General features: G+C 47.5%; 1 pseudogene; it reads left to right on the forward strand.

Annotated features, from left to right (window-relative positions):
• LOC120997201 overlaps window positions 1-23,315 on the forward strand; it is a 266,949-nt pseudogene that overhangs the window by 165,965 nt on the left and 77,669 nt on the right.

Below are 23,315 nucleotides of genomic sequence, written 5' to 3' on the forward strand. Positions count from 1 at the left end.
TCCTGGCAAACGTGATTTCTCCATTCACATCGATCAATCGATCGTTGTGGAGGAAGACATCTTTGCCAGATTTTTGATACAAAGTGTTTGCCAAAGCATATGAACTCCAACACCTCTCCTCAGCTCATATGCCTGGGCAAACGTACCTGTACTGCAGAGGAGAAATCTCGTCTTGCAGCGCCGCATACACCGACTTCACATGTAAACTGACAGCAGCGCAATGCTTCTCTCAGAATGCACATCAGTGCTGCAGCGTTTTCGTCGGTTGGTCCAGCTGGAAAATAAAGGGTGGTTAGTAAAAAAGAAGAAAAAACAAGCAGCAGGCTCATAAATTTGAACGTTACAAACTTTAAAAAAAAACTGAACATCATAAAACTTTTAAAACCTAAACTAACTCAAGATTTCTTTTTCTTGCTACCTGTTTAATTATTATTTTTTTTTACTTTTCACTCTATTTTCCTAGCAGAAACCTCTCCTTTCCCATGGGACAATGTGTAAAGTGTAAATCACACAGAGATGGTGCGAAGTACATTATGCCCTTTATCCCAAGTGAAAGGAGAGGTTTCTACCGTTTCACATAGCTGCAGTAGCACACTAGCACCCCTGTGTGTTAGGGTCTCTCAAAACCTAGTATCCTGAGAGACCCATGAGCAAATTATAGTCGTGGACCGAAAGGGTTTTTTAATCACACTGGTTTCCCGTTCAATTTGTATTGTCGTGTCTGCGTGAATGGAGGAGAGCATGTAAACGTCACGCTTGTCTCTCCATTTCACCGCGAGCAGTACTTCGTTACACAAGGCAGCCCTCTCCCCCCTTGCAAGACGGGTGGTAACGAGCCGTTGGGGGAAGCCCCGGCGACTAGGTCGCGCGGTGCCACAGCAGCCAATCTGTTGTAGGAACAAATGCCTGAAGAGGGGCACACTTGTGTAGAAATTGTCCACATAAAGATGGTACCCCTTGCCAAATAAGGGTGACACCAAGTCCCAGACTGTCTTCCCACTGCTCCCCAGGTAGTCAGGGCAACTGACCGGCTCCAGGGTCTGATCTTTACCCTCATAGACACTAAATTTGTGGGTATAGTCTGTGGCCCTTTCACAGAGCTTATACAATTTAACCCCATACCGGGCGCGCTTGCTTGGGATGTATTGTTTGAAGCCAAGGCGCCCGGTAAAATGTATAAGGGACTCGTCTACGCAGATGTTTTGCTCAGGGGTATACAAATCTGCAAATTTGGTGTTAAAGTGGTCTATGAGGGGCCGAATTTTGTGGAGTCGGTCAAAAGCTGGGTGGCCTCTGGGAGGAGAGGTGCTTGTAACGGAACGCCTAGCACCCTGACTGGGTACCTCCGTCGATAGATGCTCCTAGTGCTTCCAGAGGACTCCAAGCACTCCACTTTACACCGTCAGCACTGCAAACCCCACGAACCGCCGAAGCTTGGTGGAGGTCTCGCCGTCTCCTACCCACCCTGGACCTATGACAAGGCTACAGACTCCAGTGGGTGAACCTCTCCTAAATCCAGAGACAGGAACCAGGAGCAAGCTCTTACAAGAGCTTATACTCAGGGGAGTATTGTGATATAGCAATCCCCAAGAGTGTAGTTATTCCATCCCCCAAACATGAGCCAAGACTTCATGAAGGTATAAAGCAGCACACTTTACTGAGGGCTACCCGCCTGTATTTATGCAGGTCCCCATCTGGTGGACACGCCCCTAGGGGACCAGAAGGAAGACTGTGACACAGGACAGATACGTAGCACTCAGGATACACAGACACAACACATCCCCACAATGCATCATGGTTTCTTCTTCTCTGCCCTGGAGACACCCGAGGAGCAATTCAATTATCTCTCAGGACAAAGGGAAATCGCCAATACACATGTGAAGACAACAGGACAGAAATCACCACCCAAACACCCAATGTCACACCCCCACAGCAAACACATTCATTTAACATAGCCCCAGATAGCTCAAGTCTGAGTGCATATAATTTGGTGAATGGCACTCAGAATACACAAATACAATAAAATTAGCTATCTGGGTACCCCCACATAACAAAATACAATTCCAAAGACAGATTTAAGCTGTGCGGCCGGTCTGTCTTCTCCTTTAAAGTTAGTATGGGCCATAATCCTGAGGCAAGAGGCTGGTAAACAGGCCTCTCCAAAACCCAGTGGCGAGGTTGGTTTCGCCACAGTGCTGTTATCGCTAAAGTGCAGGAAACGCAGGATGGTCTCAAATAGTGTCCTGGACATGGCAGCAGAGAACATGGGCATGTGATGAATTGGGTTTGTGGACCAATATGACCGCAATTCATGCTTTTTTGTTAGGCCCATGTTGAGGAGAAGGCCCAGAAAAGTTTTAAATTCGGAAACTTGGACGGGTTTCCACCGTAAAGACTGGGCATAAGAGCTTCCCGGGTTGGCGGTTATAAATTGAGTGGCATACCGGTTTGTTTCTGCCACGACTAAGTCCAAGAGCTCCGCAGTCAAGAACAGCTCAAAAAACCAAAGTGCCGATGCGATCTGAGCTGTCTCAACCCGAACTCCAGACTGGGCGGTGAAAGGGGGAACTACTGGTGCGGCTGAAGATGGGGGCTGCCAATCAGGGTTTGTCAGCACCTCAGGGATTCTAGGGGCTCTACGGGCCTGTCTGTGCGGTGGCTGCGACGGGGGAACTATTGCACGTGCCACCGTACCAGCTTCAACTGCCCTTCTGGTGCTCGCCACTTCACCATGTTCTACGGCAGTGCTGGTACTAGGTCCAGGATGGGCTGTGCTGCTGGTGTATGCCTCACCACGTAATCCGACAGCGCCAGCCCCACTCTGCCCCCTTGAAGCGGATCCTGCGCAACCTGTGGTCTAGCGACACGGGGCCGGGTACGCCTGGTGCTATCAGGGACCTCAACCTCCTCGTCCGAACTTTGGGTCAGACTGCCACTGCTTTCTACAGGTTCATATTCTGACCCACTAGATTCATCAGATGAGGGTTCCCATTCCTCATCCGACTGGGTCAGAAGCCTGTAGGCCTCTTCAGAAGAATACCCCTTCCTTGCCATTTGGACTACTAAATTTAGGGGGTATTCCCTGAGACTACCCAAGAAAAAGAGCAAGCCTGTCTTACAAATGGGAGGCTAGCGAAGTACCGGAGGCCGCTGCGATTGATAAAACGTGGGTGAACGCACGTGTGGGCTACCAATCAGGCCTGATCGGGCAAACACTGCGTTTTGGGTGGAGGGCGAACTAAGGTGACACTAATACTATTATAGATCTGACTGTGATCAGTTCTGATCACTTACAGATACTATAAATGTACAAATGCTGATTAGCGCTACGCTAATCAGCGAATCAGTGACTGCGGTGCGGTGGGCTGGGCGCTAACGGAAGCTAACTACCTACCAAAGGGGGCCTAAACTAAGCTAAACCTAAAAGTCAATACTAGTGAAAAAAAGTGACAGTTTACACTGATCACCTTTTTCCCTTTCACTAGTGATTGACAGGTGATTGAAAGGGGTGATCAAGGGGTTAATTGGGGTGATGGGGGTGTGATCTGGGGCTAAGTGTAGTGTGCTTGGTGTACTCACTGTGACCTGTGCTCTCTGCAGGGTCCAACCGACGAAAAGGACCCAGCAGAGAGCACAGAAGCCATTTAACACATTATATTTATAAATATAATGTGTTAGGTGACTTCTGATTCGATTTTTCAAAATCACCAACCTGCCAGCGCTGATCATTGGCTGGCAGGTTGGTGACCAACTTCTTCTGCGCCTTTCACCGGCGCGAACTGCGCATGCGCGGGCCCATCTACGCGCCGTCTCGCGAGATGACGCTTAGATGCGTCCACCCAGAATAGCCCGCCGAACGCATCCGTGCGTTAGGCGGACGTGGAGCGTAGCCATCATCGACCCCTTCATCTCCCTCGTATCCCACAGGAGAACAGGCTCATCGCAGTCGGCAATCAAGAAAAAAATAAAAATAAAGCGTTTGACTGAATAACTATAGACACAGCAGTCGGTCACAATTATTCTAAAAGGAACAGGGAATACAGTATTCAAGGCAAGGGATTCTACATGGAGATCTGAAAAGCACAAAGGTATTAAAGGTAACCTGTCACCGGGATTTGATATATAGAGCTGAGGACATGGGTTGCTAGATCGCCGCTAGCACATCTGCAATACCCAGTCCCCAAAGCTCTATGTGCTTTTATTGTGGGGAAAAAACTATTTGATCCATATGCAAATTACCCTGAGATGAGTCCTGTATGTGAGAGGAGTCCAGCGTGAAGGAGCCCAGCACCGCCCCGCATCTTCAGAATCTCCTCCTCGCTCCCCGACGTCAGACAGCCAGAGCGCCGTAATCTCGCCATGTGTGAGCTAGCACATGTGCAGTGTCCTCATAGTGTTCCTTCCCTGTGCTGGCATCAGCCTCAGGGAAGGAACTGCGCATGCGTTGGAGCATAGTGGTCAAGCCCAATGCCGGCCGCGGGAGCCCACCCCGCCGGCCGGAAGAGTAAGGGGCCCGGAATGGCGGCCTAGCAGGCCACGAAGCCTGGGCCAAAATTTTTGCGGCGCCCGGCCGCACCGGAACATCAATGCCGGCCGCTGCCGTCAGGAGCGGGCCCCAGGCCCTGAGCAACACTCCGGTAAGGAGATGGGGGGACCCTGAGATCGGGTGCCCGTGTGGATAGAGGAACCGGCAGGAGAAGGCAGGCAAACGCGGCAGAAACTATGTTGCAGCATTCTGCAACTAGCGGTGGGGAGACAGCCACTAGCTGCATGTCCTATGGGGGCCAGGAAAGGGGGGGGGGAGGAGGGAGCAGATTGCCGCTCTGCGGCACCCCAGGGGCCAGCCTAAATCCAGCAGGGGAAGGGTCCAGAGGCACAGTATGGGGGTCAGGCACGCAGGAGACCGGGGGTGGTGGGGGGGACGGGGACGTAGGGCTGGAGAAGCCACTCTCTCACCATAGCCGTCTTCACCCTCGGTCCGTTCCAGCAGGGTCGCCCCTTCAGCTACTGGCACCGTAGTGGCAGGACGCTGGAAGAGGGACTTGCGTTGGCGGGATGCAGGGGAGCTGGGCTGCCCTGGTCCACCTTGCCTTCTGTGGGGGAGGCAGCAGTGCGGTGACCGGCACTGGCGCAGCTCAACCCCGGGAGAAGCAGAGAGGTCTAGTGCGTCTCTGTTGTCCCTGATGGTCTGGAACAAAAAGAAAAGAAAAAAGTAAAAATCAAAATTTTAACAAAATTTAAACAAGGAGAAAACAGCCCTGCAGAGCAGGGAGTGTCTTGCCTCCTTGGACACTAAGCAAAAAACTGGCAGTCTCTCTCTCCAGGCTGAGGGTATAGCTGTGGAGGAGGGGCTTAACAGTTTTACAACAGAAAATTTTACAACAGAAAGTGAAAAATGTCATTTTTTGCAAAAAAATCTGTCATTTTTGATTTATATCAAAAAAAGTTAAAATGTCAGCAACAATGAAATACCACCAAATGAAAGAAGAAAAGGAGGTAAAATTCATTTGGATGGTAAGTTGTATGACGGAGCAATAAACCGTGAAAGTAGTGTAGTGCAGAATTGTAAAAGTGGTCTGGTCATTAAGGGGGTTTACGCTAGGGGAGCTGAGGTGGTTAAAAAGAAGAGCAAACGGCCATTCTATAGTAAACTTCCACTTAGCCGATTCATACCAGGCTGCAGACCTGACAGAAACTTCTTCTAGTGATTCCAAAGTGTGGACCACCCAAAGAGAGAGATCATTATATTATAAAGATACTGCCTTCCTGATACCATACAGCTTTTCATTACAGCTGAATGTTAAAAATATATTTTCAAATATATAACTTTGTAAAATATATTTTCATTTACATTTTTTAAATATCTTAAAATATATTTGAGTGAGACAATATATTGTACATATATGTCAAACATATAAATTTATTTACTAAATATATTCAAAATATATTTCTCTTCCATATGGGTTAAACAATGCCCCAATATGCTGCACACCCCACCTGTATTAATCATTGCCCCCCAATATGCTGCACACACCGCCTGGAAGGAGAAATGCCACCCAATAAATACATGTGGGGTATTTATACTGCCCTGGCATTCTAGGGGCCCTAAAGCGTGAGAAGAAGTCTGGGATCCAAATGTCAAAAAATGCCCTCATAAAAGGAATTTGGACCCCTTTGCGCATCTAGGCTGCAAAAAAGTGTCACACATCTGGTATCGCCGTACTCAGGAGAAGTTGGACAATGTGTTTTGGGGTGTCATTTTACATATACCCATGCTGGGTGACATAAATATCTTGGTCAAATGCCAACTTTGTGTAAAAAAAATGGGAAAAGTTGTCTTTTGCCGAGATATTTCTCTCACCCAGCATGGGTATATGTAAAATGACACCCCAAAACACATTGCCCAACTTCTGAGTACGGCGATAGCACATGTGTGACACTTTTTTGCAGCCTAGATGCGCAAAGGGGCCCACATTCCAAAGAGCACTTTTAGGATTTCACAGGGCATTTTTTACACATTTTGATTTCAAACTACTTACCACACATTAGGGCCCCTAAAATGCCAGGGCAGTACAACTACCCCACAAGTGACCCCATTTTGGAAAGAAGACACTCCAAGGTATTTCGTGATGGGCATAGTGAGTTCATGGAAGTTTTTATTTTTTTGTCACAAGTTAGTGGAATATGAGACTTTGTAAGAAAAAAAAAAAATCATCATTTTCCGCTAACTTGTGACAAAAAATAAAAAATTCTAGGAACTCGCCATGCCCCTCACGGAATACCTTGGGGTGTCTTCTTTCCAAAATGGGGTCACTTGTGGGGTAGTTATACTGCCCTGGCATTTTAGGGGCCCTAATGCGTGAGAAGTAGTTTGAAATCTTAATCTGTAAAAAATGCCCTGTGAAATCCTAAAGGTGCTCTTTGGAATGTGGGCCCCTTTGCACATCTAGGCTGCAAAAAAGTGTCACACATGTGGTATTGCCGTACTCAGGAGAAGTTGGGCAATGTGTTTTGGGGTGTCATTTTACATATACCCATGCTGGGTGAGAGAAATATCTCGGCAAAAGACAACTTTTCCCATTTTTTTTATACAAAGTTGGCATTTGACCAAGATATTTATCTCACCCAGCATGGGTATATGTAAAATGACACCCCAAAACACATTGTCCAACTTCTCCTGAGTACGGCGATACCAGATGTGTGACACTTTTTTGCAGCCTAGATGCGCAAAGGGGCCCAAGTTCCTTTTATGAGGGCATTTTTAGACATTTGGATCCCAGACTTCTTCTCACGCTTTAGGGCCCCTAAAATGCCAGGGCAGTATAAATACCCCACATGTGACCCCATTTTGGAAAGAAGACACCCCAAGGTATTTCGTGATGGGCATAGTGAGTTCATGGAAGTTTTTATTTTTTGACACAAGTTAGTGGAATATGAGACTTTGTAAGAAAAGAAAAAAAAATTATAAATAATTTCCGCTAACTTGGGCCAAAAAAATGTCTGAATGGAGCTTTACAGGGGTGTGATCAATGACAGGGGGTGATCGGGGAGTCTATATGGGGTGATCACCCCCCCTGTCATTGATCACCCCCCCCCCCCCCGTAAGGCTCCATTCAGACGTCCGTATGTGTTTTGCGGATCTGATCCATGTATCCGTGGATACGTAAAAAACATACGGACGTCTGAATGGAGCCTTACAGGGGGGTGATCAATGACAGGGGGGTGATCAGGGAGTCTATATGGGGTGATCAGGGGTTAATAAGTGACAGGGGGGGGTGTAGTGTAGTGGTGTTTGGTGCTACTTACAGAGCTGCCTGTGTCCTCTGGTGGTCGATCCAAGCAAAAGGGACCACCAGAGGACCAGGTAGCAGGTATATTAGACGCTGTTATCAAAACTGACTCCATAGAAAGGTGTAAGAGCGGTGGGTACAACTCCTTCAAAACCCTTCCGTGCGGCTACCTCACAACAGGAAGTGACAAGGATAGCAAAATTTTACAGTTAGCATAAAATAACGGAACAGGTAGCAACAAATTACGGAACACTGCGCACTGACCTGTAAAAATGTGCTACCCTACCCTAGGCGCGCATGCGCTGTAGCCCTTTTCTTGTTAACTGGACTCGACGCGATTTCATACTGCGCCAAGTCGTCTTTTTTTTACGCATGCGCAGTGGGCCGGAATCTTCTGCTACCTTCGGCCCTTTTTTTTTTTTTTGTGGAAGATAGTTTTAAGGAAATGAAATAAAGATTTAACATTTTTTATTAGTCAGCACTTCACACTAGACGTAATGTGGTCTGAGTGACCAATTAATAAAAATACTGTCAAGTAAACGTCACAGAGGTGCTGAAGAGGTCTAGATATTCGTATTTTGTTAACTGGACTCGGCGCTCCTCCGCCAAGCTGTCTTTTTCCGCGCATGCGCAGTGGGCCGGAATGTTCTGGTACCTTCGGTTCGCTAAAAAACGGCTCGGCGCTGTAGGAGCCGAAGGTAGCAGAAAATTCCGGCCCACTGCGCATGCGCTGAAAAAGACGGCTCGGCGCAGGCGCAGTAGCAAAATGCGCTGAGCCGAAGGTAGCATTAAATTCCGGGCCACTGCGCATGCACTATTATCTTGGGGTTGGTCATATATGTGTGGAGATATTATTTTTAGCGTGACTATGGTGATATAACTCTAATCTTTGCAGGACAGTGGGCACGATACAGTTATGGCACCAAGATGAGGCGAGAGCAAGAAGGAAAAAAAATCTATGTCTGCTCCCCTAATACTGCTCCCCTAATACAGTGTGCTGCCACATACTGCTCCCCCAATACAGTGTGCTGCCACATACTGGCTCCCCCAATACAGTGTGCTGCCACATACTGCTCCCCCAATACAGTGTGCTGCCACATACTGCTCCCCCAATACAGTGTGCTGCCACATACTGCTCCCCCAATACAGTGTGCTGCCACATACTGCTCCCCCAATACAGTGTGCTGCCACATACTGCTCCCCCAATACAGTGTGCTGCCACATACTGCTCCCCCAATACAGTGTGCTGCCACATACTGCTCCCCCAATACAGTGTGCTGTCACTCGGCGCAGGCGCAGTAGGAGCCGAAGGTAGCAGAAAATTCCGGCTTCGCGCATGCGCAGTAGACCGGAATTTTCTGCTACCTTCGACTCAAAAAAAGACGGCTCGTCGCAGGCGCAGTAGGAGCCGAAGGTAGCAGAAAATTCCGGCCTACTGCGCAGGCGCAGTAGGAGCCGAAGGTAGCAGAAAATTCCGGGCTACTGCACAGGCGCGAAGCCGTAATTTTCTGCTACCTTCTGTCGGTCTTCTTCGCCCATGCGCAGTGGTCCGGAATTTTCTGCTACCTTCGGCCATGTCTTTCGCGCATGCGCAGTGGTCTGGAATTTTCTGCTACCTTCGGCGCGTTAACGCTATGGGTGAATCGTCCGCGCCTGTGCCGACAAACCCCCGGCAGAGCCAATGAGAAGCCGAGGTGAGAGACACACCTCCCACGTCACTACCGGAAGTGACGTGGGTAGCAAAATATTCCGGGTAGCAGAAAATTCCGGAACACCGGCAGTGACCTGCTTCTTGCTGGCTGGACCATTGGGGTGTGTGCACGTCCCCGGGCCCTTAATGGCCCGGAGATTGTGGACCCAAATCTTCTCAGGTCTATAGTTGTTCTCCCAGGGTGTCAAGACCGCTATCCCAGCAGCAGTCGTGTCGCACCAGACGGAGGGGAAGGGGGACCCTTATCTACGGATGGGAAATAGAATGGCCACCCCTGACTAACCCTAAGCTGGCACCTGTCTGCCCTGATACCCTAGACGGGGTGTGAACCCGTGCGGCGAGCAGGATGCCTAAACCCTCAGTCGCCCTAACAAGACTGGACTGGGGAAAGGCCGATGGGAGCGCTAGTCACCATCACTCATGTCTAGGAAAATAACAGGGGAAGACAGCAACAAACAAACAACAGCAGAGATAGACTTATCCAGTCACGAGCAGAGAAGGCGATCCCAAACACGACAGTCCACGCCGGACAAAAGCTCCACAGCAACACCATCAAACGATCTCCTTCCAAGGTCAGAGTAGCACTGGAAGTAAGGACTATATCTGGCAATGACTGCAAGTGAAACTGAAACTAATATAGTAGCTGGGAGTGGCAGACAGGACTCACCTGAGAAGGATGCCTACAAACTCCCAGTCAGGACAAAAAGGTTCACAAGGCAAAACCCAGATGACATACCCTGAACCACGGAGCAAACTCACAAGCTATCGCGAGTAGCAAGTCGCTGCAACCTTCTCCTCCCAGACCTGTCTGGATCAGTCACAGTCGTGACAGTACCCCCCTTTCTACGAGGGTCCCCTGGACCCTCAAGACCAGGCCTCTCCGGATGGGAGCTATGAAAAGCCCGAATGAGTCTGTCCGCTTTTATCTCTGATGCTGGAACCCACATTCTCTCTTCGGAACCATAACCTTTCCAGTGCACCAGGTACTGAAGAGAGCGGCGAACATATCGTGAATCAACAATCTTTTCTACCTGAAACTCAAGACTGCCATCAACAACCACCGGTGGAGGCGGTAGTGGCAATGGTTCAGGAGGTTCTACATATCTCTTAAGCAGAGATCTGTGGAAGACATTATGGATCCGTAGAGTCTGAGGTAGCTCCAGACGAAAAGCCACCGGGTTAATGATCTTAATTACCCTATAAGGACCAATAAATCTCGGACCTAATTTCCACGAGGGAACCTTCAACTTGATATTTCTGGTAGACAACCACACCAAGTCATTCACCCCAAGGTCCGGACCTTCAGAGCGCTTCCTATCAGCCGCACGTTTGTATCTACCACCAATTCTCTTCAAACTTTCTTGCACACTCTGCCACACTGAAGAAAGTGAAGACGCAAATCGTTCCTCCTCGGGAATCCCAGACGGCCCCCCCTCACTAAACGTACAAAACTGAGGATGGAAACCATACGCACCAAAAAATGGTGACTTATCGGTGGATTCTTGACGACGATTATTAATGGCAAACTCAGCTAACGGTAAATAAGATGACCATTCCTCCTGATTTTCGGAAACATTCTCCTCCCAGACCTGTCTGGATCAGTCACAGTCGTGACACAGGGATACTTAAGGCAACTTTCTTTGTGAGAGGGTGGTTGAGCAGTAGGTTCTAGCCTGCTAGTGTCTTACAAAGGTCTGCAGTTCTATGTTTGTCTGCTCGTTTACTGACTTCTGCCTGTTTTCCAGTTTTGGCCTTTCACTGTCTGACCTGCCCAGCCCCTAGGCCATGTGGCTGATGGCAGCTTTTTGCCATAATGTGGGTTTGATATTTTGCACTATTATACATAATCTTAACCCCCTTGCAGTGGAAGTCTGGTCTTTAAAGATGGCACCCACTCGCCAATGGTGATAATGCCGATTGCAGACATTTAACCCCTCTGATGCTGTGGTCCGATGTGACCACGGCATCTGAGAGCTCTACTGACCCGGAGAATGAGGAGCACAAGTAGTTTTTACCATCTGAGCTTGGTGCGGCTTTAAACTGCCGGCTGCACAAATAAAAGTATTGCCTCCTGTTGCAAACAATGGGAGGGCGACACCTTGCAAAATGGTGACGGCAAATTCCGTGTGAATGAGCCCCAAGGGCATTGCTACATGTTCTGTCTTTTGCCACTTGCTGTTTTCTGAATTTTTATTTTATTTTTTTGAGTTGAAACACGTTTACTTAACCTCGTAAGGACACCGGCGGGCGGTGACCGGAACATTCAGCAGCAGGGCTGTGGAGTCGGAGTCGAGGAGTCGGAGGCAATTTTGGGTACCTGGAGTCGGCAAAAAATGAACCGACTCCGACTCCTACTAGATTTAAATTGGAATAAATAAAAAAAAGCAAGTTTAAATGTCCCAATTCACAAAAAGTTATAATTAATTACCGTATTTTTCGCCCTATAAGACGCACCGGCCCATAAGACGCACCTAGGTTTTTGAGGAGGAAAATAAGAAAAAAAATATTTTTAACCAAAAGGTGTGCTTTTGGTGGGTTTTGAACTAATGGTGGCATCTCTGGGTGGCACTGTTATGGGGGCATCTGTGGGTGGCACTGTTATGGGGGATCATTGTGGGGGCATCTGTGGATGACATATATATATATATATATATACAGATCCCCCCCCCCCCATAACAGTGTCCCTGTGTAGTAAATGGGGGCCGGCATCTGTTTCTGTAATGGCAGCGGGGCCCGGTGCCTGCTTCATTCATAAAGTGGGCGGAGCAGGCGCGTGACATAGTGAGCTACGCTACGAGCGCCCACCAGGCCTCCTGACTGCCAAGAAGTTAGTAGTAAGTAGTTCAGCGCTAGTTTTAAGATGATTGGAATACTTTAACAATACCCACAAGTTAGATATGATTACCGTATACTACAGTGAGCGGGGCCCGGTGTAGTAGAATACAGTGACTGCACCGGGCCCCGCTGCCATTACAGAAACAGATGCCGATAACCCGGAATAAGATGGTGATCGGTGGTGTGATAATACACCACCAATCACCATCCTTAGATCCTGAGAGGTGTCGGTCACTTCTCAGGATCGCATCCTATTGGCTGGATGGGTGGGTGGGGGTTAACTTCCCCAGCTCTGCTCTCCTCCTCCACACTGCTTCCGTGGAGAGAGGAGAGAGGAGCCCATCCGTCCAGCACCCCCATGTGAGCCACCATAGTGCCTCCTGGCACTCAAAAGTTATTAGGGAAAGATTAGATTAGGCAGGGAGACTTTAGGGGGGAAAAAAGTTATACTTTCCTGTCGCCCATGACAGCACCACCAGAGAGAAGGATCCGCCCCCTCGAGACAGGAAACCTGCAGAATAAAAAGGGCAGACACTCTCCTCCCCTTCAGTGTGGTTTCCTGTCTCTGGTGGGAAGCCTGCAGCATGGATGCAACAAGATCCCTCTCTCTGGTGGCGCTCCGCTACTGACCTGCGGTCCCTGGAAGTTGGCGGCATTGAGGTGCGCTGAGGGCCGAGCAGAGGCACAGCTGAACTCCGGAGGGGGTACTCAGTGTGCTGGAGCTGGGGAAAGCCGGCACCTCCATGGAGGTGCCGCAAAGATGGAACGCCGGCCACCAGGGGGAGGAAGAGGAGGGGCTTCGGCAGTGAGTGCCGGATAGCGCTTCTGTAGTCATGTGACCGGCGTAAGCATCAGCAGTGACGTCATCTGCATGCGCCCTATGAGAAGTAGCGCGATTGTCCATTGCCGGTGTCTGTTTACGACCTGGCTGAGCTGCCTGCATCATGGAGGAAGACAAGCCCTCTGAGGAGCCTGCTGTCCCTCCTGCTCCGGTACCTCTGAAGGGGTGAGTGTGGGTCTTATGACCTAGATACTCTTGTACTGATAAGCATTACTGTTTATTTACAGGTTAAGCCTAGGAAAGTGGTGGCCAAAAAGAAGAATAGAGAATGTGTTTTGTGTAAAGTGGGGTTTCCCTCCGGCTGGGATAAAAAAAATGTGCCAGACCTGTATAGACAAAACGGTTGCAGAAGAATCTCCTTCCTTTTATAAATGTCTACAGGCTTTGGTTCGGTCAGAGGTTAACTCCTCCTTAACCGCTAAAAAGGAACAGAGGCCTATTCGTAAAGAGACCCGGCGAAATCCCATTTTTTCAGAAGAAGAGGAGGATTTTCCTTCTTCAGTAATTGAACTTTCTGATATCTCATATCAATCCTCTCCTGATGAGGAAGAAGGTCAGGGGCGGAGACCGTGTTTCCCTGTGGAAGATACGGAGAAGCTTTTAAAGGCCGTTAATGGGCATAGAAGAGACCCGGGAGCCCCGTTCCTTTCAGGACATTATGTTTGAGGGGTTAGAAGCCAGACAACATAGTACTTTTCCAGTACACAAAAATGTAGCTGCTTTGATTAAAGGGGAGTGGAAGAATCCCAATAAGAGAGTGTTTATTTCCAAAAATCTCAAACGCAAATACCACTTTAAAGACGAGGACTCTGCCTCCTGGGATAAGGCTCCCCGTATTGATGTGGCCATCTCCAAGGTCTCAAGAAAGACGGCCCTGCCATTTGAGGATACCGGTATATTGAAAGATCCTTTCCTTAAGGGAGCTTGGGAGGCATCAACTTCATCTTTTAGGCCCAGTATAGCCTCCACCTGTACTGCCCGTTCCTTAAAGGGGTTATCCGACTTAAATAAATCTATTCTAATTGCTTTTATTGTAGACCAGTGAAAGATTCTTAAAATCACTTTCATCACCTATCTATCACTATTTGGCCAGTTCAGTTCTGGGTCATGTGATCCCCGACGTCAGCAAGCCTGCTCTGCTGATGACGTTTCGTTTACAGCCTTTTCCCTGCTTGAGGGAGTGTCCAGGCTGTGTAAACGAAACGTCAGAGCCTCTGGTGCCCTCCCCCCTCCAGCTCTCCTCACACTGCCTCGGCTCTGCTCTGCTGATGACGTTTCGTTTACAGCCGTCTCCCTGCTTGAAGGAGTGGCCAGGCTCTGTAAACGAAATGTCAGAACCTCTGGTGCCCTCCCACCTCCAGCTCTTCTCACTGCCTCGGCTCTGGTATGCGATCGCTCATGTGCAGTACATACCAGAGCCGAGGCGATCTCTTCTCCGGCAGCACAGGGTATGTTTGTCCCTCCTGCATTCACTGGGGCTAGAGGTGGCAGTTTGTAAACGTTCCCCTCTGCATCTGGGGATCGTTATTACAGCCCTGGCCGTACACATTGAACACCCCCTGGGAAATATAAATAAATTATTGGCCATCATTATTATCATCATCAACATCATTTTTCAGCTATATAAAATCCTTATCTGCCACCAATATATGGATTTATCTAAGCAATATCCATATTGAATATATATTTGAATAATATAGATATTGCTTAGATACAGATAATGCTAATGATATTTTCACACTAGCGGCAGGACGTATCCGACAGGCTGTTCACCCTTTCGGATCCGCCCTGCCGCTATTTGCCCGTGCCGCTGGACGGATCCGTTATTGCAATTTATTTCTAGACGGATCCGCACCTGGATCCGTCTACAAATGCTGTCCGTTGTCACACTGATCGGCGGATCCAGCAGGCACGCAGCTCTGACGACGGAGCTGCCTTGCGGATCGGGCGTTGCAAACCAACTGAAGGACGGATCCGTCCTTCCGGTCTGCGCATGCGCAGAACATGAAAAATGTGAAAAAGACTGCCAGAGGGATCCGTCCATCCGCATGACAAGCGGATAGACGGATCCGTTATTGCAATGCATTTCTAGACGGATCCGCACCTGGATCCGTCTACAAATGCTGTCCGTTGTCACACTGATCGGCGGATCCAGCAGGCACGCAGCTCCGATGACGGAGCTGCCTTGCGGATCGGGCGTTGCAAACCAACTGAAGGACGGATCCCTCCTTCCGGCCTGCTCATGCACAAACCGGGAATACTGTGAAAAAGACTGACAGAGGGATCCGTCCATCTGCATGACAAGTGTGTATTTATTTATTTTTTTGCAAAGTGCAGAGCAGGGTGAGGGAAAGGTCAGGTTGTTCACGCCCAGAAATATTCATGAGGCAGAGCTCAGGCTTTGCTGTTACACGCCCCCTCAGCATGTACTTCAGCATGTAAACAAACAATGACAGAACCATGAAAAGGTGTAAATATGGGTTTTAACTTGATGAAATCTAGCTTAACCAAATTATATGTATATCCTGATGGATTTTAAGTGTTTTTTAATTTTTTTTATTAACTCGGATAACCCCTTTAATTGTTTGGCTGTCTGAATTAGAAACTCAGCTAAAAAACAGGAGTCCCCGTGAGGAGATTCTGGCCTCCCTCCCTACGATTAAAAAAGCAGCTGACTTTTTGGCGGATGCGTCTACTGACTCGGTCAGACTAGCCGCTAAGTCAGCAGCCCTATCCAATTCAGGTCGGAGAGCACTGTGGATAAAAAATTGGAGTGGCGATACTGCCTCCAAGACAAAGCTCTGCGGAGTTCCGTGTGAGGGGGAGTACCTCTTTGGTCATAGTTTAGATGACCTCCTGGATAAGGCGGCTGACAAAAAGAGAAAGTTTCCCAGATTTCAGAGCTCTTTCCTCAGTAAAAGCAGGTTTAGTCGCTCCTTTCGTCCCTTTAAGGGAAACCAGGAACAAGATAGAAACCTAGAGAAGACCGGTTTAGGGGTCAAAGGAAGAGCAGGAATTTTTTCTTTAGCCAGCCCTCCTCGGATAAAAAGAAGTCAGACCAACAATGACGCCAGCACTCCAGTAGGGGGCAGACTGAAGGATTGCGCACTAGAATGGAGGAAGATTTCCTTGAGCCCTTGGGTACTCGATACCATATCCAGAGGCCTTTATCTGGAATTCCTTCATTCTCCTCCTGCCAGATTTTTACCCACCGTAGTTCCTTGTTCCATGCAGGGAAGATCCATCATGGAAAAAGAGGTGTTGAAATTAGTAGAAAAATCCGTTTTAATCCCGGTATTGGAAGAGGAAAGAGGAAAAGGGTTCTATTCACCGCTTTTTCTTGTCACAAAACCAGACGGTTCCTGGAGAACCATTATAAATCTAAAGAGATCCCGTCCAATAAAGAAACAGGTGTTCCTGGACTTAATTTTGGACTCTTCTCTCCAGAGATGTTTTTTGCCTATAGAGAAGATACAGACCGTTCAAAGAAAGTTTACAAGTCTAACCCAAAGACCAGTGACATCCATAAGGAAGGCAATGTGAGTCCTGGGCTCCCTCACGTCCTGTATTCCAGCAATAAGGTGGGCACAATTTCATTCCAGGGCCTTACAGTGGGAGATTCTGGCCAGTTGGGAGAAGAGCAAATCACTGGACGCCAGTTTGGAAGTCTCTTCCCAGACTATCCAGGAACTAGCCTGGTGGCTAGAAAAAGGCAGAGCCCTTATGAAAGAAGCCTTCTCTATTCTGGAGCTAGCAGAGAGAACGTGTACCTCGATTTCAGCTGTTCACATAAGGGGTGTGGAGAACAAACAAGCCGATTTCCTGAGCCGTCATACCCTGTCTCAGGGGGAGTGGTCTTTGGATCCATTAATCTTCCAGAAAATCGTAGATCTTTGGGGCCTTCCGGAAATCGACTTGTTTGCTACCCATTCGAACAAGAAAGTACCAAAGTTCTTTTCCCTAAGCCAGTCGGGGTCCCCTTGTGGGATGGATGCTCTGTCCCAGGAGTGGAAGTTTCGCCTGGCTTACGCCTTTCCCCCCTTTCCCCTGATTCCCCGGGTTTTGAGGAAAATTCGGGACAAAAAGGCCAGGGTAATTCTAATAGCACCCTTTTGGCCCAGGAGAGCCTGGTTCACAGGGCTCAGGACCATGTCAGTATCCGTTCCTTGGGTTCTTCCTTCGGCCCGGGGGCTTCTAAGCCAGGGACCAGTGTTACATCCAGCCGTGGAGAACCTACACTTAACGGCCTGGAATTTGAGAGGTGGTTACTAAGCAAGGAAGGGTTTTCTGACGCCCTAGTTTCTACCCTGCTAAAGAGCAAGAAAGAGGTCACTGTAGGAATTTATAGCAGAATCTAGCATAAATTTCTAGACTTCGCCCAGATTCGGTTAGGGAGCATCCCTGTAGTAGCCCCCTTACATACTATCCTGGAGTTTCTACAGAAGGGGCTAGAGCTAGGCCTAGCAGTCAGCACTCTAAAAGTTCAGGTCTCAGCTCTTTCAGGCTTGTTTAACCAGAACTTAGCGGGGAATCCATGGGTTTCCAGATTTTTTAGGGCTATAGATAGAACCTCCCTAGTTTCAGTTCCTAGGCCTCCTCCGTGGAGTTTAGAGGTGGTGCTGAAAGCCTTATCGGAGTCTCCCTTTGAGCCTATTGAGTCCTCCTCTATTAAACATCTGACCTTCAAACTAGCCTTGTTAATAGCCTTAACCTCCGCCCACAGAATTAGTGAGATTCAGGCCATCTCCATAAACCCTCCGTACACCTTAATATTAGAAGACAAGGTCATCATTCGTCCTGACCCGGCTTTCCTCCCAAAAGTCGTCTCCAAATTTCACCGTTCTCAGGAGATTGTTCTTCCTACCCTTTTCCAGAATCCTTCCACTAAGGAGGAAGAGTCTCTCCATTGTCTAGATGTTAGAAGAGCTCTTTTAGCTTATCTATCCTCTACATCTGCCTGGCGGAAGTCTTCTTCACTCTTCCTTCAGTTTCAGGGAGTGAATAAGGGTTCGGCTGCTTCTAAGTGTTCCATCGCCCGATGGATTGTTGCTGCTATTTCCTTATCTTATCTATCCTCTGGTCTGTCCCCTCCTGTTGGGTTAAGGGCTCACTCGACCAGTTGGTTGCAGCATCTTGGGCAGAGAGGTCCTCGGTTCCAATCGAGAAAATTTGCAAGGCAGCCACTTGGTCTTCACCCTCTACCTTCTTTAAACATTATAGGTTGGACCTAAACTTTTCGGGGGATTCTTCCTTTGGTGAAGGGGTCCTTCCTTCTACATCCCACCCTTAAGAGTTCCTCTTGTAAATCTCTGGTGGTGCTGTCATGGGCGACAGGAAAAAATGGTATTACTTACCGGTAATTTTATTTTACGGAGCCCATGACAGCACCACGGCTTTCCCTCCCTATATGTCCTTCCTTTTGCACTTTAAAAAAAAATGGGTTATTTACACGTCTAATATATGTTGGCGGCCTTCCTCCGATACTTGGAAAACTCACTGAAGGGGAGGAGAGTGTCCGCCCTTTTTATTCTGCAGGGTTCCTGTCTCGAAGGGGGCGGATCCTTCTCTCTGGTGGTGCTGTCATGGGCTCCGTAAAATAAAATTACCGGTAAGTAATACCATTTTTTTCAGCTTCACCCTGATTGGGTGTCTGGGTTCCACAGCACACTCAGCTGTGCGACCCTAGACCCCCCAGGGGTGCTGCAGCTTGCCCCCCACAAACAAAGTTTGTAAAATCTGTTTTGAATACCTCGAGGGGTGTAGTTTCCAAAATGGGGTCATTTTTGGGTGGTTTCTATTATGTAAGCCTCACAAAGTGACTTCAGACCTGAACTGGTCCTTACAAAGTGGGTTTTGGAAAATTTCTGAAATTTCAAGATTTGCTTCTAAGCCTTCTAACGTCACCAAAAAATAAAATGGCATTCCCAAAATGATCCAAACATGAAGTAGACATATGGGGAATGTAAATTAATAACTATTTTTGGAGGTATTACCTATCTATTATAGAAGTAGAGAAATTGAATCTTGGAAATTTGCTATTTTTTAAAAGTTTTGGTAAATTTGGTATTTTTTTATAAAAAAAAAAATAATAATTTTGACTCCATTTTACCAGTCTCATGAAGTACAATATGTGATGAAAAAACTGTCTCAGAATGGCCTGGATAAGTCAAAGCCTCGCATTGAATATACTTACCCCGCTCTCTGTACCGCTCCTGGTCCCCGCATTGCCGCTTCTCCCCGTGTGCGGATGAGAGGGTGGGGTGGGGACGAGCCTTCCTAGCATCACGGGTAACACTAGGGAGCCTCGTCCCCTATCCCCGCCTGCCATGAGCCGCACCATGCAGAAGTGCTTCACCCCCCAAAACCTGGCCGTGTGCAAACTTCACTCTGTCACTCTTCCCCGACAGGAGTCTATGAGCGACAGCCTGCAGACCTGCTACAAGTACCTGAACCAGACCAGCAGGAGCTTCGCCGCCATCACCCAAGCCCTGGACGGAGAGCTGCGGTGGGTGAGATCTCCGTTATTCTGTACTGATTGGGGTGGGGGTGTTTATTAATGTTACTATAATCAAATTCCTTTTAATCCGGCAGGTATTATCAAATAATCTGGATTGTTAGATGCCAAATAAACTGTTTCCGTTCTTGGAATTCTGTAGTAAATCCTGCTGAATTGTCCACCTTTTGAAGGGAGATTCCCAGAGGTTGCACTAAATATTTTCTGGACGAGTAAAAATTCTCCTTGCAGCATTTTTCACAAAAGTTGCAGTAATTGAAATAAATAACACCTGCACATATAACGGGAAGAGATTGCTATTTCTGCAGGGAAATCATTACTGCTCTAAACTGCTTTCTGTGCATAAATAGCAAATTTAGACAGTTTTCCATTTGTGACAGATAAGACTGAATCCCGACATTGAAGCTTTTATATTCTGCCACTCAGAACAGCAGAACAAAAACTCAACACCGTAATGGGGCGGGGTGGTCTGGCACAGATTATGCTCTGTAATATGAAAAAGCACAATGCGTGTTGGTGCAGTGTTTCCTAGGTGGCTCCGGATAGGGCTAAGAAGCTTTATTTTCTTTTTTTAATTTACTTACACGTCCAGATATAGAAAAATGCTTGAGCTGTGAGCTCCTTCGTTGGGTTCCAAGTGTGCACTGGACACTGCCATTATGCAGGTATCGGCTACTGCTTGTGAACACTTCCTCTTCCTGCTCACTCGTATTAGCGCTGAGGAGGACAGTTAGTCTGGTGAGCGCTGATGTAAATCGGATAGCGGCTGAAACGGAATCTTCCAAAAACTGAACTACTTGTGTTTTTCTACTAACCTACCCAAACTTGATACCTCTGTGTGTGGCACTTGCACCGCTGTCTCTGATATTTCCTGCACTCACCTGCTCATGTCACCTACACCTCAAACATCTGTAGAATTATTATTTTTTTTATTGTAAGAAATACAACAAGGACCATTTACAAACAATTGCGTTGGACAGTGCTCCTATAACTTTCAGGTGTAAATAATACAAGCAGACAACCTCCGCATCAAAGTTATGGAGAACATATCGGTACCAGCGAATTCTCAGTCATCACCAGTTGATAAAGATGATACATGTCACTATGAAGAGGTTATCAAAACCTTAGCTTGTTCATTCTCCTAATCTGGCACGAGTACTTGAGGTTTAGGTAATGTCCAACAAAAGCAAAAAAAAAGGACAAATAAGACAAACAGTAGTATTCATGGAACCTTCTATGTCCTTCCAGTATTTTGTAATCAATGGGCATGTCCACCAAATATGAAGCACAGTTCCCTTCTGCCTATAGCATCTATCACTGGGTGACAGGCCTACGGAGAAAAGGAACGGAGAATCCGCCTCTTTCTTTACTATGGAAACAAGAAAACTCTTATTGTTGCCCTCTTCAATTCTTGTCTTGATTAATGAAAATCATTACCAATTGGTCTCCCCTTTCCAATCTATCCTGAACGCAGCCACCAGGCTCCTCTATCTGTCTAATCGCTACTCCGATATCTTCACCCTGTGCCACTCATTGCATCGGTTGTTCATATAGTATAGGATTCAATTTAAACAGTTCATTCCAATCCACAAAGCTGTCCACAGTGCTGCACCCCCCCTACATATCTTCCATTTCTGTCTACCACCCCACCCGTGCTCTACGCCCCGCAATTGATTTACCACTAACCTCTCAATCCCATCTCCAAGACTTCTCCCAAGCTGCACCAGATCTCTGAAATGCCCTACCCCAAACAATTAGGTTAATTCCCAACTCCCATACTTTTAGGCTCTCCCTAAAAACACATCTTTTCCCCGGCTCCTCCACAATGGCAATTACAAGAAAGGAGTCCCCACCTCCTGAGGACAGGAAACCACGCGGAAACCCACATTTAAAAGCCTACTCCCCTTTACTTGCTTCAGTTGGTTGTTTCCTGTCCTCACGGGATGCGTGGAAGTCCTACTCCTCTCATCAGGTCCGCAACAGCCTGGATTTTAACCCCGATCAGGAGGGTTGTTGAAGAGAGCAGGATTGCGGGGTCGCATTTGCCTTCCTCCCTAGTTCCTTGGCGCAAGCCCTACTGTGTAGGCAGCCCCGGGTTTCTCCATGCGGGGACCGCGTGGGATCCGTCTCATCGTGAGACTTCAGATGAGATTCTCCTTGGGCAAGAGAATCTCTGCCTCTCTACTTCCGGTTTCGTCAAAGTCAAGGCAGGGACCGGATATTAGTGGAGGAGGAACTCATGGCGCCACTAGTGTGCAGTTCGCAGCGTTCCTGCATCATGTCTGCATCTGATGATCAGAAAAATAAAAAAGATATGCATATAAGATTTGGTCTATAGTGTTATTGGCCTTACTCAACAGCTACACAGACGGCGCCTAATCCCCACAGACATCAATGATAAAAATCAATAATGTTTTGATATATCTCTATACAGTACTTTTTAAAATCATTAACGTCATGAATGGCGAATTTGTATTATAGAGCCACCCACACTTAAGAAGTTGCTACTCACTCCACTGGGGGTCTGTCAGACAGGTTATACTCAAGACACCTGAGACAGTAACCCCCCCCCCCCCCGGCCAAGGTCGCTTAAAGAATCTGAGACGTTGGAGTCGGCACGCAAAATCTTAAAAGGACATTAGGACAGAGGTTGAAGTCAGCACACACATCCAGGGCTTCTCTTCACTCTTTAATAAACAAGGCTCAACGCGTTTCGGGGTGTACATAAAAGACCCGTTCCTCAGGAGCAGAATATTAATGTCCACCCCGAAACGCGTTGAGCCTTGTTTAGTAAAGAGAGAGTCAAGAGAAGCCCTGGATGTGTGTGCTGACTTCAACCTCTGATACACTACAAGCAAACCTGGCCGGGGGGGGGGGGGGGGGTACTCTCTCAGGCGTCTTGAGCTTAACCTGTTTGACAGCCCCCCAGTGAAGTGAGTAGTAATTTTCCAAAGTATGTGTCCTTTTAAGATTTTGCGTGCTGACTCCGTCTCAGATTCTTTAAGCGACCTTGGCTGGGGGGGGGGGTTACTGTCTCAGGTGTCTTGAGTATAACCTGTTTGACAGCCCCCCAGTGGAGTGAGTAGCAACTTCTTAAGTGTGGGTGGCTCTATAATACAAATTTGCCATTCATGACGTTAATGATTTTAAAAGTACTGTATAGAGATATATCAATACATTATTGATTTTTATCATTGATGTCTGTGGGGATTAGGCGCTGTCTGTGTATCTGTTGAGTAAGAAGGTCAATAACACTATAGACCAAATCTTATATGCATATCTATTTTATTTTTCCGATTGAAGCGTTTAGCCTGTTGCTAACGCTATTTTTTAGCAGCCTCCCCTATTGTGTTTTTCTTTTAGAGATCTATACATTAATAATTCACTAATAGTCCTATCACCGTTGGCGCCTTTTGAGTGGGATATTCCTTGTCTAAAGGTCTTCCTAAACTCCTCCTTCTGGTTTTGTTTTACTTTTACTTGCATCTGATGATGCCACCTTTTTTGCAGATACCTTTTTTTTTTTTACTATTGCTGCTTTAGAGGCCAATTCTTTACCCTAGAACAGATTTGATATAGGGTAAGATACCATGCAGGATTTATGGCTATGAACCCACTAGGTGA

The sequence above is a fragment of the Bufo bufo genome, chromosome 4 (assembly GCF_905171765.1).
Source record: "Bufo bufo chromosome 4, aBufBuf1.1, whole genome shotgun sequence".
Lineage (NCBI taxonomy): Eukaryota > Metazoa > Chordata > Amphibia > Anura > Bufonidae > Bufo > Bufo bufo.